This window comes from Crocodylus siamensis, chromosome 9 (assembly GCF_052110815.1).
Source record: "Crocodylus siamensis isolate JL-2025a chromosome 9, ASM5211081v1, whole genome shotgun sequence".
Classification (NCBI taxonomy): domain Eukaryota; kingdom Metazoa; phylum Chordata; order Crocodylia; family Crocodylidae; genus Crocodylus; species Crocodylus siamensis.
This window is the reverse complement of record NC_143403.1, coordinates 20,951,693-20,967,267: the sequence shown is the minus strand read 5'-3', so window position 1 is coordinate 20,967,267 and position 15,575 is coordinate 20,951,693.

The following is a 15,575-nucleotide window of genomic DNA, read 5'->3' as shown; positions in this document are numbered from 1 at the left end:
ATGTTATTTGCTATGTGGGAGAATTTTTGGAAAGTCCCAAAATAAATTTTGTGAAACTGTAATTTGCCAAAAGGAGTGTTTTGTACCTCCTTCTATTTAGGTTAGAGATTACTGACATTAATATTTTCCATAGAATCGCTTCTATGGCCCCACGAGGAGAGGCTACGGGACCTGAACCTGTTCAGCCTCCACAGGAGAAGGCTGAGGGGGGACCTGGTGACCGTTTACAGACTAGACTAGTCAGAGGGGACCAGCAGGCATTGGAGGAGTCCCTATTCCCCCGAGCACTACCAGGAGTGACCAGGAATAATGGTCACAAGCTGGCAGAGGGTAGATTTAGGCTAGATATCAGGAGGCGCTACTTCACTGTCAGGGCGGCTAGGATCTGGAGCCAACTTCCAAGAGAAGTGGTGCTGGCTCCTACCCTGGGGGTCTTTAAGAGGAGGCTAGATAGATACTTTGCTGAGGTCGTTTGACCCCAGTACTCTTTCCTGCCATGGCAGGGGGTCGGACTCAATGATCTGCTCAGGTTCCTTCCGACCCTAGAAACTATGAAACTATGTCCAAGACCACTGAGAATTAAATGAAAGAGCTGAATATCACAGAGGGACAAACAAATCAGGACACGGTGCAAAGCAGTGAGCTATATTTAACAGTTAAAGAAACATCGCCTCTGCAATGTCATGTAAAAAGTATTCCTTATTGGACTCACCAATTTCTTTGATTTCCCTCAGGTTTTTTTTTTCCCTTCTAGAACTTGTCTCTCATTTGGCTTTCATAATGGGCTAATTGACTGTTGACTATTTATGTCATTGAGATGTGCATTGCCACTAGCTTGCTAGGTCTGTTAAGTATGAACTATGCTCTCTTACTACATGCAAGAGAGTAGGCAAGCAATTGCTTGGAGCTGATTCATCTGTAAAGGATCCAGGCAAAGGTAACAGATAAAGTGGAAGATGCCACTGATGCAGTGAAAGAAATATGTCTTTTTAGCAGCTAACTCAAATACCCCTTCCTCTGTATATGAAGCACAGATAAAGTCATAGAGATTTCTGACCACTTGACCACTTGAATGATGAATCTGTTTGCTTTCTTAAAGTTTTTGAAGGTGGCTGTTTATCTGGGAGCCAAACTGTTCTAGTTCTCCGAACACATCCAAATTCAACCAAAGTAATGCATCTTAGGAGAATGCACTAAAGAAGCTTCTGATGTAGAAATGTAATTGCTCTTACTGAATCAAGAGTAGACCAGAAAGAATTAGGTCTAAAAATATCATTCAAAAAAGCAGTTTGACAAATTAAACATGTGTTAGGACACTTGCCTCTAACAACAGCCAAAAGTGTTAAGTAGCAAGTTACGCTATACTTACACTTCCAAATCCATTAAAAAAATACATTGCAAACTGACGTAGCTGGCTGATGGGTACAACTCACAAGACAGTACCTAGTGAAGGGGAAAGGGACAAGGGAGGAAGACCTTGATGAATTTAGCCATTCTGCCTGCAATATAATGTAACAATGCTGTAGAATAAACAAGAGGCAAGGGTTTCTTAAGGTGATATCTTTTATTGAACCAGCTACATAGCCGGGATAGAATAAACAAGCTTTTGATGCAGGACATTCTTCATCAGGTACAGGGAGTAAATATACAGGCATAACCACACTCATTTGCCTATTTAATATATCCAGTTACATTCTCCATTTAAAATTTGCCTTTCTTCCCCCATTGTGTTAAAAGAAAATACAATCCTGATAGAAACAGGAGATGACAGTCTAACTCATGGCTATTTCAAACAAGTCGCCTACATCCAGTCATACAAGCTACCATTAGTACAGCTTTGTTATTCCAGGCTGAGAATCTGATTTTTTGGAAAAGTTACTATGGTGACTTGTACAGATAATTAATTGTCTCTACTAAGCCATGCTCTTGGGAGGTGAAGTCACTCAGTGCATCAGTTCAGAGCTTTCTAACTTGTAGTGTCTGTTTCCATGTATTTATATTTCGCCTGTGAAGCAGGAATGGTGGGAATGAAGGCACAGAGAAACTAAATGACTTGCTCATGGGCACACAAGAAGTGTGTGGTGGACTTAAACCTAGGTCTGTGCAGTCTCAGGTTAGTGTCCTCCATGGGCACAGAATATAGGGACTATGTGGATGCCCTTCTTGATGTCATGTGCTTAATGCTGGGCAAAGTAAGGGAACCTGGCCCCAGTTCCACTCATTTCTTTTTGATCGTTGGCTGTAATGCACAGCAGGAATGGAACAGTGTTGGCTTCTTCCCAGTGTTACCTTCTCAGCAGCAGGGTTCTGCATTTAGCTGAAATTTGTTAAATTTATATGGATACACACATGCAGAACAACATTACTCAGCTGATCCTGTTAGAACCTTAATCCCTAAAGGCCTTGTTACACAATAATTTTGGGCAGCTGCTGGATTGTCCACACATTAACATCTTAAAGTAGGTTTAAACATTTGTTATGCAGCAGGACAGGATTATCTCCGATCTGCACAACCAAGCTCCTGTTCCATTAAGGCGTGGCCACTCCTTATAGATCTGGCACCCAAACTGAAGTCTTCCAGTATCCCAGGATCACTCAGACTTGTGGAGCAGAGATAGGCACCTGTCCTCTAGTGGCAACTCACAGCTACAGCTCCTGGTCCTGCTCCTGCACACCAGGCCCCTAGTGGCAAGTCACAGCCCTGCAGGTGGGGGACAGTCAGAGAAGGTTTCTAGACTAAGGGTGTGACTTCTCCAAACTCCAAGCTAGCACTAACACTGATCAACATTTATGCAACTCACAGTGTAATGTGTAACAAGGCCCTTAGCATGTTTCCTCTGTTCAAACATTCACAGGTTTTCCTGAGCCTGCCGGTCAGCTGTCACGTATCTCTGTCTTGATCTGATGTGTGTGACATAGCCAAGTGCAAGAACTGAAACAAGAAAACAGGCCCCTTTTTACTCAGCAGGTTTGAGATTGTTGGCTATGATTCCTGAAACCAAATTTAGGAAATTTTTATTCTGATGACATTTGGCTAGAAGATGAGGTAATTAAAGCTGTTTATCCGCTCACCAGCTCCTCGGAGACTCTAGGCTACAAAGCTTTTAGTGTGCTCTGAAGTTTACTTAAAACCCTGGCATTGGAAAGCTCATTTGGCTGCCTTTATAATACTTCTATTTTTCATTATTGGGAATTATGAGACAGTTCTAAAGGATTGCTTGCTCAGGTCTTGAATTGTATGCACACAACTTAAGGTGAAAGAGGATATCTCCAGGCTCAGATAAAGTCACTGTTTTATTGGAGTCTAGAAATCTGCCACTCTTCACTACCAGCTGCAGACAACATAAAAAATAATTACCCTGCTTTTACAGGTATCCATGCCCCAATTATCTATTGTAATATGTTAGAGATCCAATATCTGTGTTGAATATGCTTCAATATCATACACAGAACCCTTCTTCAGAAAAAAGGAACATCTGTAATATGCTTGATATATTTTCCCTGTACTTTTCTTGCTTGTTATTGTAATTATTGTGGGTGGAAGTAATGCCAAAAGAACCCAGTATTGTTTGATCTGCAACACAAGCACTGAACTCTTACAGCAATAGGGAGGAAGGAATGATTAGAAAAGAAAGAGGTGAAGAAAAAACAGAGTGCTTAAGTAAAGGAACAGTGTAGCTCTTTCATCCCATTGTATTTGTAACCCTACTTTACAGGGTGGCATGAATGTGATTGAGATAGCCAGGCCTCTCTAATCTTACAAAGTGATATGTGTTCTGGAGGGTTTTTTACTAGTCTGATGTTGAAATGAGATCTCCATGGATGTAGTTAGCAAAATGACATGAAGCACTGCAGTGTGAAGTCATGTGTTTGGAATAACCCAAACAAAGCTTGATTTTTTTTTTCATTTTTTTTTGCTCTTGACACTGTGCAGCAGAATGGGAAAAATAACAATAACAACTGTAGTAATATAAAGGTTCATATGGGGGAAATGGAGTCTGATTCTCATACAGAGAAGGTCTGTTTTTTATGCCCATAAACAATTTATTTCACAAGGGTCAGTGGAGTTATCCCAGTAGAGAACAGACTTGAAACCACTGACTCCAGTCTAGAGAATTTCCTGGTACATCCTCTAGACTTACATAGTTGCATTCTTGTTTATTAATAATGCCCCAACAAGATCAAATAATGGCACATCAGTTTGTTTCCAATTTGCTTTCTTCCTTTTTGTTCCATGATTAGGGACAGAAATTACACACAGACCCACATAAGGGATCAGAAACTGGTTCAAATCACACAATCAAATTACACAACAGCTTTTCAGTACACTTAAATCACTTTCAAAATGGCTGAAACTGGTTTAAGATAAACCTGGATGGAACGAAATCACACTTACCTGATTTAGGTTAAATCAGTTTATTGAACTTCTTTCCCAGATCTCCTCCAGATTCAAGTTAATGCACAGCCCCCAGCATCCCAGAATGCTTTGCGCCTTCCCCACAAACCCCACCCCCCAAGGGGGGGGTCAGCTAGCCTTGGCCCACTGCATTGTCTGCTCCAACTGAGCCAGGGAGGCTTGCTCTAGCACCCCACAGCTTCTGCCCGGGACCACTGCAGGCATGTGGCTGCATTTCTGGAATCAAAAGTGAATGTCTGTTTGCTTGCTTATTGGTTCAGTGTGCACAGTTGAGACTAACCTGTGAAGATTGAATTGATCCAACCTCGAGCTTTTAAACCATACTTAGCCCATGAGTGCATGTGTTTTTGGTGGTACTGCACATGTCTACATATGCCCCTACAGCACCGTTTTACAGTGCTGTCATTTAGTACTTCCTTTTGGAAGTGACATAGCAACTTCCTTTTGGAAGTACTAAATGACAGTGCAGTAACAGCCCATACTGCACTGTGCCAATGGCGCACAGTTATTTTTAGCAGATACATCACCATAGCAACACACTATACTAAGGGAGTGCATTGCTAAGGTAATGTAGTAGCAGCATCACGGTTTTTGCCTGCGGACACTACATCGCCATAGTGTCATGTGTAAACATTCCCACTTTGTTTCTTCTTGCTCTCTCCTTCAGGTTTTCTCTTTTCTTTTCTGCACAGTTCATTATTCCAGTAGATCAGACACTAGTCTATTTTTAACATTTGCTCCAAGATAGAGGTTCTGCTGGATAATTATCCAAATCATCCAAGGGGAACTCAGTTCTGTCTTCAATTTATGTTTGTAGAGGTGAATTGCATTTTTGTTTTTAGTTTTGGGAAGATACTGACAGTACTGCTGATTTCATAGTGCAGTCAGAGATGATTTCAAACCACAGCTAACACTCATGCCATTCATCTCTGCAATGACTGATAGGACCTATAGGTTCTTCAGACAAAGTAAAGTCTGCAACCATATGGTCTGGTTCAGCTCTGACCATGAATAGTCATTGTACAAACCCAGTCCTTTAATACTAGTTCTGGTGATAAATGACTGTCTCAGGGAATTTCTCAGACTTCTCAACTCTGCAGGGGGCTTCATTGCTATTGCCTTCTCTCTATTCATCAAGGTGTTAAAAAACCAAGACCAACAGCTGTTGTGCTGCTAATTATATAACTCAGACTTTGCATAAGGAGGCACCACATGTGTAGCTCTCATACCAGTCCAAAAAATATGCCACCCAGTTGTAGAGGTGTGGATGTAACTTGACATTTATTCCAAGCTAGTTGGGAAATAAAAGTGCGACATATCTGAAACAGTGTTTTAAAGTATTAATCACCAATATCTTGATGCCTGTATTGCTAGTGTCCACGGACATAGACTGTTTTCTCTTTCAATAGAGCCTCGATAAATGAACCTCCTAAAAATAAAACCCGTTTGCTGTCCAGCTAGCAAATGTACTTCTAGACACTTCTGTGCCAGACAGTTGCAGCTGGGTTTGTTCCAGGGCTGATCTATCCGTTTAACACAGCCCATGCTAATTACCTTGCTTACAGAGGGCTGGGAAGGGGATCCATTAGAAGAGAAATAATTGGCCTATAACTTTGCCATTTATTATCTGTTATCTTCATCCCCTTCCATCATTTTTCACTTTTGCCCTTTGCCTATTGCAAATGTATTTCCAAAGCCCTTTGCTGTTATCTGAAATAATCTCTCTGCATTTGTTTGTTTTGTTTTGCTCTTCTAATTACATGGGTAGCTTGGCTTTGGGTATTGTTGCACTTCAGAAACCCTTTCACCTACTAGACTGCTTTTGTATTCATACTTTTTTTCTCAACTGTTGCTTTCTCTGTTACTTATACTGATTCTTTAGGGGTACAATTCCCCTTGTACAGAGACACAAGACCTATTTCCAATTAAATCCTTCAAAATATTGGCTTTTTAAGCCCATTTTCTGCACAGAACTGCATTTCAGCTTGTACCATAGTTTTGCCAAGTTGGCTTCATCCTGCCATTTCCTGTCTGACTTAAGCATACTTACATTTTATCTTCAAACTTATTGATTTGTTTCCTACATAGGTGGTGGTTTCTCTTTCCCCCTAAGTGATTTCCTAGGTGCTACAAAATTCCAGCCAAAACTCCCTGAGGACTTTTTACACTTCTCAAACAGAGTCTGTTTAACTAAAGTTTTTTTAAAAATGTTGCTTTTTTAGTTCTTCCTTTCATCAATATTTCAGATCTAATGATACGATGTTTTCTCTAGTTCAGATTGGTATCAATTGTTCTGCCATCCACTGCAGCATGAGGCATGATTCTTTCCCCAGGATCTTCTGAGTATATAATAACCATCTATTTTCCTGTTGTTGCCATGGCAGGGCATTGGCAGTGACGTTGTCTCCTCTGCTTTCACCTATGGCATGTTATAGACTTCTTGGTCCGGAGGGATTTGCGCCTGAAGCACTGAAGCATTTTTATATAAAGGATTCAAATATAACTGGTTCTTGCAAACGCACACTCTAGTAACTTTAAGCATGATTCATCCCACTGTGCTCTTTGCTCCTACCTAGCATCTCCTCCATGGACGCATCCCCATGAGCAGGAACCTGTGTTTCCCCAGGGACAAACAGCACTTGTTCCCGGGGAACACCCATGCACACTCACTTTGGCATGCAGTATGTTGCCCCGGGTGGCCTGGTGGGGTAGGGGAAGCTGGGGCCAGCACCGGGGCTGGCCCCAGCAGCTGTATTTAGGATACTGGGGGTTTTCAGGGATTCAGCCATGGTAATCCAGAAGGAGGGAAACTGGCCGGCAACCAGAGCATGGCTCCAGCTGACCTGGCTCCAGTTTTTGTGGTGCACACTGCCATTAAGTGTGCCACACCACTTAGGTACAGGTTTTTTGACACTGGTGTAAAAATAACCCCTGCCATGCTGCAAATTAGCCGCGTAGGGAATACCTGCATGTGTGGTGTGCGTGGTGTACGGCACTGCAGATGGGTCTGCAACACTGCATACCATATGTGCTTGTCTGGATGCACCTCATGTGAGCATTTGTAGGATCAGAGCTATTGCACTGATTATGTAGTGCCTACTTGCATAAATAATTTTTGTTCCTGTGAGTCATCCCATTTACCACAGCATCACTGCTCCTTGGACAAAATCTGGAAAGATCCAGTGCATCCTCCTCTCCTTTATTGTTAGGACAGCTGTTGTCCATTGATGAACAAAATAACCTAGAATGGAATTGGCACTTTTGTTATGAGTTGCTCTTAACTGACATCCCATCTCTCTCCCCTCGCTTGTCAAGACATACATCAGAAAAGAAAGCCCCCAGTCAAAATCCATAAACCCATCACTTTCTCCTTCAAACCCCTCCCTTAAGTTCACCTCTGCCATAATGAGGATAGAAAACTGCTAACTGGTAATAGCTATGCAGATGGCAAGTTATGATTGCTGTCCCTGATTGGCTAGAAATTGCATACACGGTGTGACGCTACACGTTTCTGTCACACCACCTCTCCTCCTCCCCCTGCCATGTCCAACTCACTTGTTCACTTCAGGCACCTGTTGTAATTTGTCTTTTAGCTTTTTGAGGCAGGAAGAGTCTCTCTAACATCTGATGAAGTAGGCTGTCGCCTACAAAACTTACGCCTGTCTTAACGAGTTAGTCTGTAAGGTGCCACCCTACCCTGCCTTCTGCTCTGTCTGCACAGTACCTAACATGATGGGGCCTTTTCTAAGGGGAATATCTAGGCATCACCACAACCACAATGTGTTAGAAACTTCTTACATGCATGCTACCCTGTTGTCTTCAGGATCCTTGCCCAGCGTAATCGGCTGTAGAATCTGACAAATACGTTCCCCTCTTTTGAGTGCTATTTAGTACTGCCTAAAAGGCAATATCCTCCCTTAAACCATTCCAGCTCTTATCTGTGCCACAGTACCAGGGTTTGTCCTGTCTCATAGCTTATAAATTCCTGCCCAGAGATGGACTTTCCTAGACTTTTTTTCCCCTTAAGTATACAGTAAAAAGTAGAACTTGAATCTTAAAATCTACAAACATATTCCCTAAGCACAGTCACAATTTTTTTTTTATAATGGACTAGGACTTCAAACTATAGATATGGCAAAGAATGAATCCCCCGCTTCACACAATTGCAGCTTTTATGGAGTTCAGAAATACATTAAGAACAGGTTACACCCAGTTGTTTAATAGCCCTGTAGTTTTGAAAATCATTGCCATTCTGCCTCCAAACCTGAGTGTTTCAGTACATTGCAGCATTTCCCTCTGCAGCATCTTTTCTCTTTTAGCCTTCAGCAAATGGCAAATCCTGCTAGGGGTAGTGTTGAATTTTAATTACTTCCTTGGTCAGTGATGATTTGCTGCCTTTGCTAAATAGTCTCAAAGGGTTAGATTGCACAGTGGGGGTCATATATCACAGAGATGAAAGTCTGAGGGAAAACTTGAAATCATTTTGTCTCTTGCCTGCTGGCTTAGAATTTTACTACCTTGCCTTGTGAATGGACTCAGCCAGGATTAAAATCAGTTCACTCATATTCAAGTCACATTCCCCTTTTCTGTAAAAGAGACCACTGGGATATGTTGAAAAATTTATCTGGTTTAACTAGGATTAACCTGAATAAACCATTTTCCTCATCTTGATTTACCATTGAGGTTTTGTCGGACTGATTATTTCATGTAAATTATGATCAATGCTCCTGTACAGCCTTGTATTTAATTCATTAACATGGTTTGACTGTAATTGCTGTCTATAACCTGGAGTGCTTAGCCAGCATTTAAGACTCCATGGATCTGATTCTCAAAGGACTTTGTAAGTACCACACAAACATTCAGTGCCTTCTCAGAAGTATTTTAGAGAATGTTGGCATCCGCCTTCAAATTAAAAAAACCCTCCCAAATCTGTGCTGGGCAACAGCACTTTAATTTGCTATTAATTATGGAAACAAACACTGGATTCCAGATAAAACAGAGACATAGACATATGATTTTTGTTTTGCCCTTAGAAACATAGTGATTTTTATATATAAAAATCCCTTAGCAAGCAACCCCCATTCTCCATAGACAATCCTCTGCCTCAAACAGATCTTGATGGCCTTAATTCCAGGCAGAGAGATGAACAAAATCAGTTCTGGAGTTGATTTACTAAAGCTATGACTACTGCTTAAACCCCCTGGGGAAAAAAAGTGTTGCTTTTCTACCCTCATTCTGTCCTGTACGCTTCTAATTAAAGAGAAACGAATTTAGTCTTGAATCTCAACTTTACCTGGCTTACGTGTTAGAGTGTCCATGATTCCAAGGTTTGCAGGAAGTAGCTTCATTACCAGATGAATCAACTTCCAAGATAACTGACATTTAACCTATACGGGGAAAGAAAAATAAAAAAAAACCAACTTCTCACTTCGTTGGTCCTGGCAGACCGTGGAAGCTACAGAGATGGATGCTTCTTGGACTAAGTCCATATTGAGCTTCTTCCCTCCTATTCTCTGCACCAGACCTCTTGTTCATTTCCCTTCATGCAGCTTTCAGATTTGTGTTCTTTCAGCCTGGACCCAGCTGCCTCAAGTATAATTTGTACTATCAAATTTTGTACATTGCCTGTACTAGGGTTGTCTGTGTCTAAGCTATGTACATTTTGCGAAGTGCTTGTGAGTGTGCAGATGCCTAACAAGTCATGCATCAAATCAATCAGTGCACAGAATGCCTGTGTCAAAAGACATAAAAAGGGCCTAGAAACTGCCATGGAGAAGTACTAATATGGTAAAACCTTTACCTGGTTCCAGATATACTACAAAAAAGTTTCAGATATACAGCCTCAAAAGCCATGAGAAACATTTCTACAGGTTAATACAGAAGAGAAGTTTAGAATTTATACAGGGACCTGGTTCAGAGAATTAATGCTAAACAAAATAGAGAACCTGTGATCAGCAAAGAAGATATTTTGGAAAGGTCATCTCTCTGAAGGCCTTTGTGTGATTTGTTCCAAGCTTTCCAGGAAAAATTTATTCTGGGTAAGAAGTGGTGTAAAAAATTCAAGATAATTTTGATCTGTTTTTTACCATGTTAAGGGAGAGTTTGAAAATCTGGTTTGTAATGAGGAAAACAGGGTAGTTATGTACTTTTATAGCCTTACTAAATAAGATCGAGAGGGAGCACAAACTCACTTCATCAACTGCCAATGAAGTAATCTGCAAGCCAACTTCAAGCCCAGTTACTGGGGAGGTAGTACCCCAGCATCATTCTAAAGCCCATCATTTCCACCTCACGTGTCTTTCTAGCAGAATGTTTCTAAGTGATTCTGAAATGTGCATATGTGTTACAAATGACCAATATAGGATCCTGCAACTACTGTGTGATTAAGCCTATCCAAACTGGCTTTCCTATTTCACCAGCCTGAGGAAAAATCCAAGATAGCACTGCTGCAAAGGGAGGGAGGGGGCTACAAGCTCTCATCTCACTTCTGAAGCATGCTGAAAACTGATATGCAGATGCTGTATTGTGGGAAAGAGCTGAATATCCAAGCTCACGGAGCCACTTGGGTCATGGTTTTAAAAGACTAGAACTGACTTATTCCACTTCCTGGAAATCTCAGGCAAAGACTAAAAAGAAATCAGCAATAAAACCAATGTGAAAATAAGTCTGACAAGCTCATTGTCTTGCCTCTTTGTTTGCTAGGTTGCACATTCACAGGCAAGGACTTGCCCCTTGCGAGTAAGGTCCTTGAGTCCAATCAAAATGTTCCATATCAGCAACTGAAACTGGAATCAATGCCAAACTTGCATGCTCCAATCTCTGACATGTACATTTATATTACTTGAATACTCAGGAGTATTTTACATTATTCTCAACAGTCCCTGCAGTCATGCTGCCATATATTCTGAAGTGTTTCCAGGGAAACGTATATATTTTTAAGCTGAATTACTAGGTCAGAAGAGTTGGGAAAAAGCTGTTTTAAACGATGACACAAAAATAAAATTTAACGGTGAAAGAAATATGGCATTTTGAAAATGTGAAAATAAACATCCTGCAAACTCCGGATATGAAGTTGTCGAGAGCAGTCTATGAAAGCAGCTTTGTCACTGAAGAAGAAGTAAAGCCTAATAATTTTTAATAGGCCTGTAAATCTCCCTTGTGATATTCAGCTACTATAAGCACTTTTTTTCCATATAGTTTTCAAGTATTTATGCAGTGTTGTTAAAGGTTATTTAAGAGACATGATTTTCATTGATATCTCTTTACTCTAAAGGAGTTGACAACCTACACTTACTAGAGGCTAGGGGTAGGAGCAGGTGAAATGAATTGAAAAGAAAAATCATAGAGAAGAAATTGAGCTAATTTTTAGGAAGACAATAGAGAACCCACCCAGGGCACTCAGAAGGTGAGGTAAGGGAGAACAAAAGATACAGAGCCCGATCATTAGGTAGTTTTAAACAGCTTAACTTTGATAATGTCAGTGGAGATCTGGTCCATGCCTTCCCAAATGCTTTATAAAACAAAGTCTCTTGCAAGGACCAGAGGTCTAATAGTAGACTCATGGCACACAACACTCCTTTGCCTGCCACAATGCTAAAAGCCCAAAGGTAAGAAATGTATGGATTTCAGAAAGATGGAAATGTTACTAGTACTGCTTGAGTTGGGCAACAGAAACAAAAATGTCTGGGATGGAGGGGTTTGTTCAGCTGTTGACCTGGGCAGATGTGTGAGACCCCACTACTGCTTCTGTGAGAAGAAAACGGAACGTAAAGTTAGGATCCAATTTTTTGAAATTGGGTGAGACTCATAAAATATCACCAGTACTTATCACAAGGAGTGCTCTTAGACAGAGAAATGTTTAGGCCAGTTCCTCCATAATAATATATGTACTTTAGACTGCAATATTGAACTACGAGATGCAGTGGTGTCTGTGGCAGGGCACTGTGTATGTCTGCCATTTTAAGGCCCTGGAGCTAGCAGCCTCCAGGTGCCTAATGAGGGCAGCCATTTTAGGTCTAGGGCTGCCTATATAAACAAGGCAGTTTGGCTGCTGGAGAAAGGCAACAACATTGCCTGGCTTGAGGGTTGCTGAGTTTCATCTGGAGGTACGGTAGGAGCTGTAGGGGATGGTAGGAGGCTCCTGGTCCCAGGTGCAACCTGAAACTACACCCTGCTGGGAGTGGGTGGCCTGGTGAGGCTCCCAGTGGTACAGGAGCCCCCAGGAAATGCCAAGCCAGTGATCACCCCAGTGAAAGGCCAGTCGGGGCACCTTAACCCGTAGCCCTCACCTTTGGGTCAGTTGCATACACCGGAGGTAGTTGTGGGGGTGCAAGCCCTGAGAGAGTTGGAGACCAGGTGTGGCCAAGACCACCTGAGCCCTGCGGGGGTTCAAGACCCTGAGGAGGAGAATTGGGGCCAGGTATGGCTATGGCCACCTGTGGAGGGAAGCCCCGAGTAAAGGGGGCGTTATGAGCATTGTGGAGCCCCCAGTGTGAAGGAGGCAGCATGTGGAGCCCTGTGAAGGGAGAGGGGGCTCAGTGAGAGAGAGAGCCGAGTCCTGACCCCAGTAAGTCCTCCAATGCAGGGAGGCAGAATTTGGGTCAACTATAACACTGGTAGCAGCACCACGACCTGCTGCCCAGGGGTGGGGAGTGAGAATCCCCTGTGAGACCCTGAGGCACCAGTTGTGGTGTGAGGTAATCCCAGCTCCCCATGTCTGTGGAAGAGGACCCAGAGAGGGACCCCAAGATAAGAGTATGGGTCATACATCAAGGCCTGCCAGAGTTTCCCCTGACTGGCCCAGGACCAGGAGAGTCAGAAGGGCAAGGAGGCCCACTGAGAGGGATGCCCAAGAGCCAGAGGCCTGGGGTCCCGACTGGCCTGGAGGTGGGCTGGGGCTAGTGTAAGCCAAAGGCCCCAGTGAGGGGACCACACCCGAAGTGGAACCGGTGCCAGGGAGATATGGCTCGGTATGATGGTGGCTGAGTCCGCCTGAAGGGAGGAACTCAGGCGGGGGTCCTACAGCAGGATTCTGGGGCCCATCATGGGGGACTGGCGCATATGAGAGAATCGTGATGTCATCTGCGAGGCTTGGGCTGTGGTGTAGGGGAGGAATGGAGCCGCAGATAGCGCCCCCTAGCAGCAGGGCAGAAAATGGGCAGCCTCCTGCCTAATTACATCAATTAACACCAAGGCATGGCGGGCGAGAAAGCAGGTGGTTAGCCCAAGAACAGGTGGGTGGGCCATGCGGAGATCGGCCCCGGTAGACTCCCCTGTTACAGTGTCAAATGTTTTCTGAACTCAGGTATATAGTAGAAACGACACTGAACTAAAACACTTAATCAGACTTTGGGGCAGAAGTCTGTATCTAGATCTAAATTATCTGACTTATTTATAATTGCAAAGTTTACAATCTATTTCTTATTATTTTCCTTACAAAGTTAGATCAGTGGTGGTACTAGCGTTACCTCACCAAAGATAAAGTTGCAGAAAATAGGATAGCCCTCAGCCCTGGTATATGGTCTCTCTTGGAGAGGCATGTTGTGAATCCCTCCAACACTTGATGAGCTAAGGAAAGCCAACAAGCAGGTGAAGAATGATATCCCCACAGAAATCTTCAAGCATGGGGGAGAGGAACATGCATCACAGTTCAGGCCTTCATCTTAAGGATCTTAAATGATGAGGAAATCCAAGACAACACCAGGGATACCATGATTGTGACCCTCTTCAAGAAGGGAGACAAGTCTGGCTGTGGAACTACAAAGGGATCAACTTGCCACAGGGAAGATCACCACGAGAACCCTCCTGAACTGTCCCTTGCACTTGCTGATGAGCTCCTCCCAGAATCTGTGTGGGTTTAGGGCATCAAGAGGCACAAATGACATGATCTTCATAGCTCATCAGGTACTGGAGAAATGCCAGAAACAACATATGCCTCTACATGGCTTTCTTTGACCTCAGAAAAGCCTCTCTACATGGCCTTCTTTGACCTTCAACCCTGTCAGCTGAGATCCGTTGTGGAGCATCTGTCCAAAGTACAGATGCTCCCTGAAATTCTTCACCATTCTCTGCCTGCTTCATGATGGTAGGCCCATTACTGAGAACCACCACTTGCATATCACAGATCCCTTTGAGGTTAAAATGGGGGTTAAGTAAGCCTGTGTCATCACTCCAACACTCTTCTCAGTATTCCTTGCTGTGATGCTACATTTGACCACCAGCAAGCTTCCAGCCAGAGTGGAGCTAAATTACCGTGCGGATGGTAAACTCTTTAACCTCAGCTGACTTGCACTTTTATAGTCACATCATCATTCTTCAGTGTTCCATGTTTCTCTGTAAACTACATCTATGAAGGAATCCTTTCAGCTGATGCTTGTGTCGAGCATAACAGTTAGGTAGAAAATTTGCTCAAAGTACATGGTACAATAGGAGATGGAGTGAAGAAATCATGGCCAAGAATAATAGTCAAGTTTTATGCTTGCAAAATGTCAGGAGCAAGGACAAATTTTCCGACAATTGACAGCTAAACTGTGTCTGTAAAAATCAATAACCGAAACACTGCTCATGTCCATGTTGGCCTGGAATCTGCGGTAACAGCCAGGCATTTGTTCATTTGCGTGTGTGTGTGTGTGTGTGTGTGTGTTCGTGTCTAGGTGCCAGTGGCTCATGCAGTGAAGGTAAAATAAATCCTATGCACAAGGCCTCTCCCTGCTTGTTTTTTTTTGCTTTGGTGGATCAGGTTCTTCTGCATAAGGGGTAAAATACAGACATGTTTCTATAGGTAGATACCAAAACCTGAGTGCTTGACTTTCATGTCTGTGTCGGACAGGCAGCTTCACTGAGTTATAAGCTCTTCTGGAAGAGATTCTGAATTCAAGACCAAGGGCATAAATTATCTTCTGAGCTTCTGTAAGCAGTATCAGGATTTACATTAAGATAAATTAAACGGTATGCTAACATTGCATTATACTGTGTGTGGTGCTTTCTTTTCAGGTTGTTGCCCAAAACAATTAATCAGATCCGTTGGACAAGTTCCAGCTGAGAAATGTGAAGATTTGTTCTGTTTTTTGAAATGTTATTCCAAACCTTCTCTGGCAGCCTTATTTATAGAAACTGCTGTAGATGGATGATGGTGATAGCAAGCATTTCTCCCTGTGAA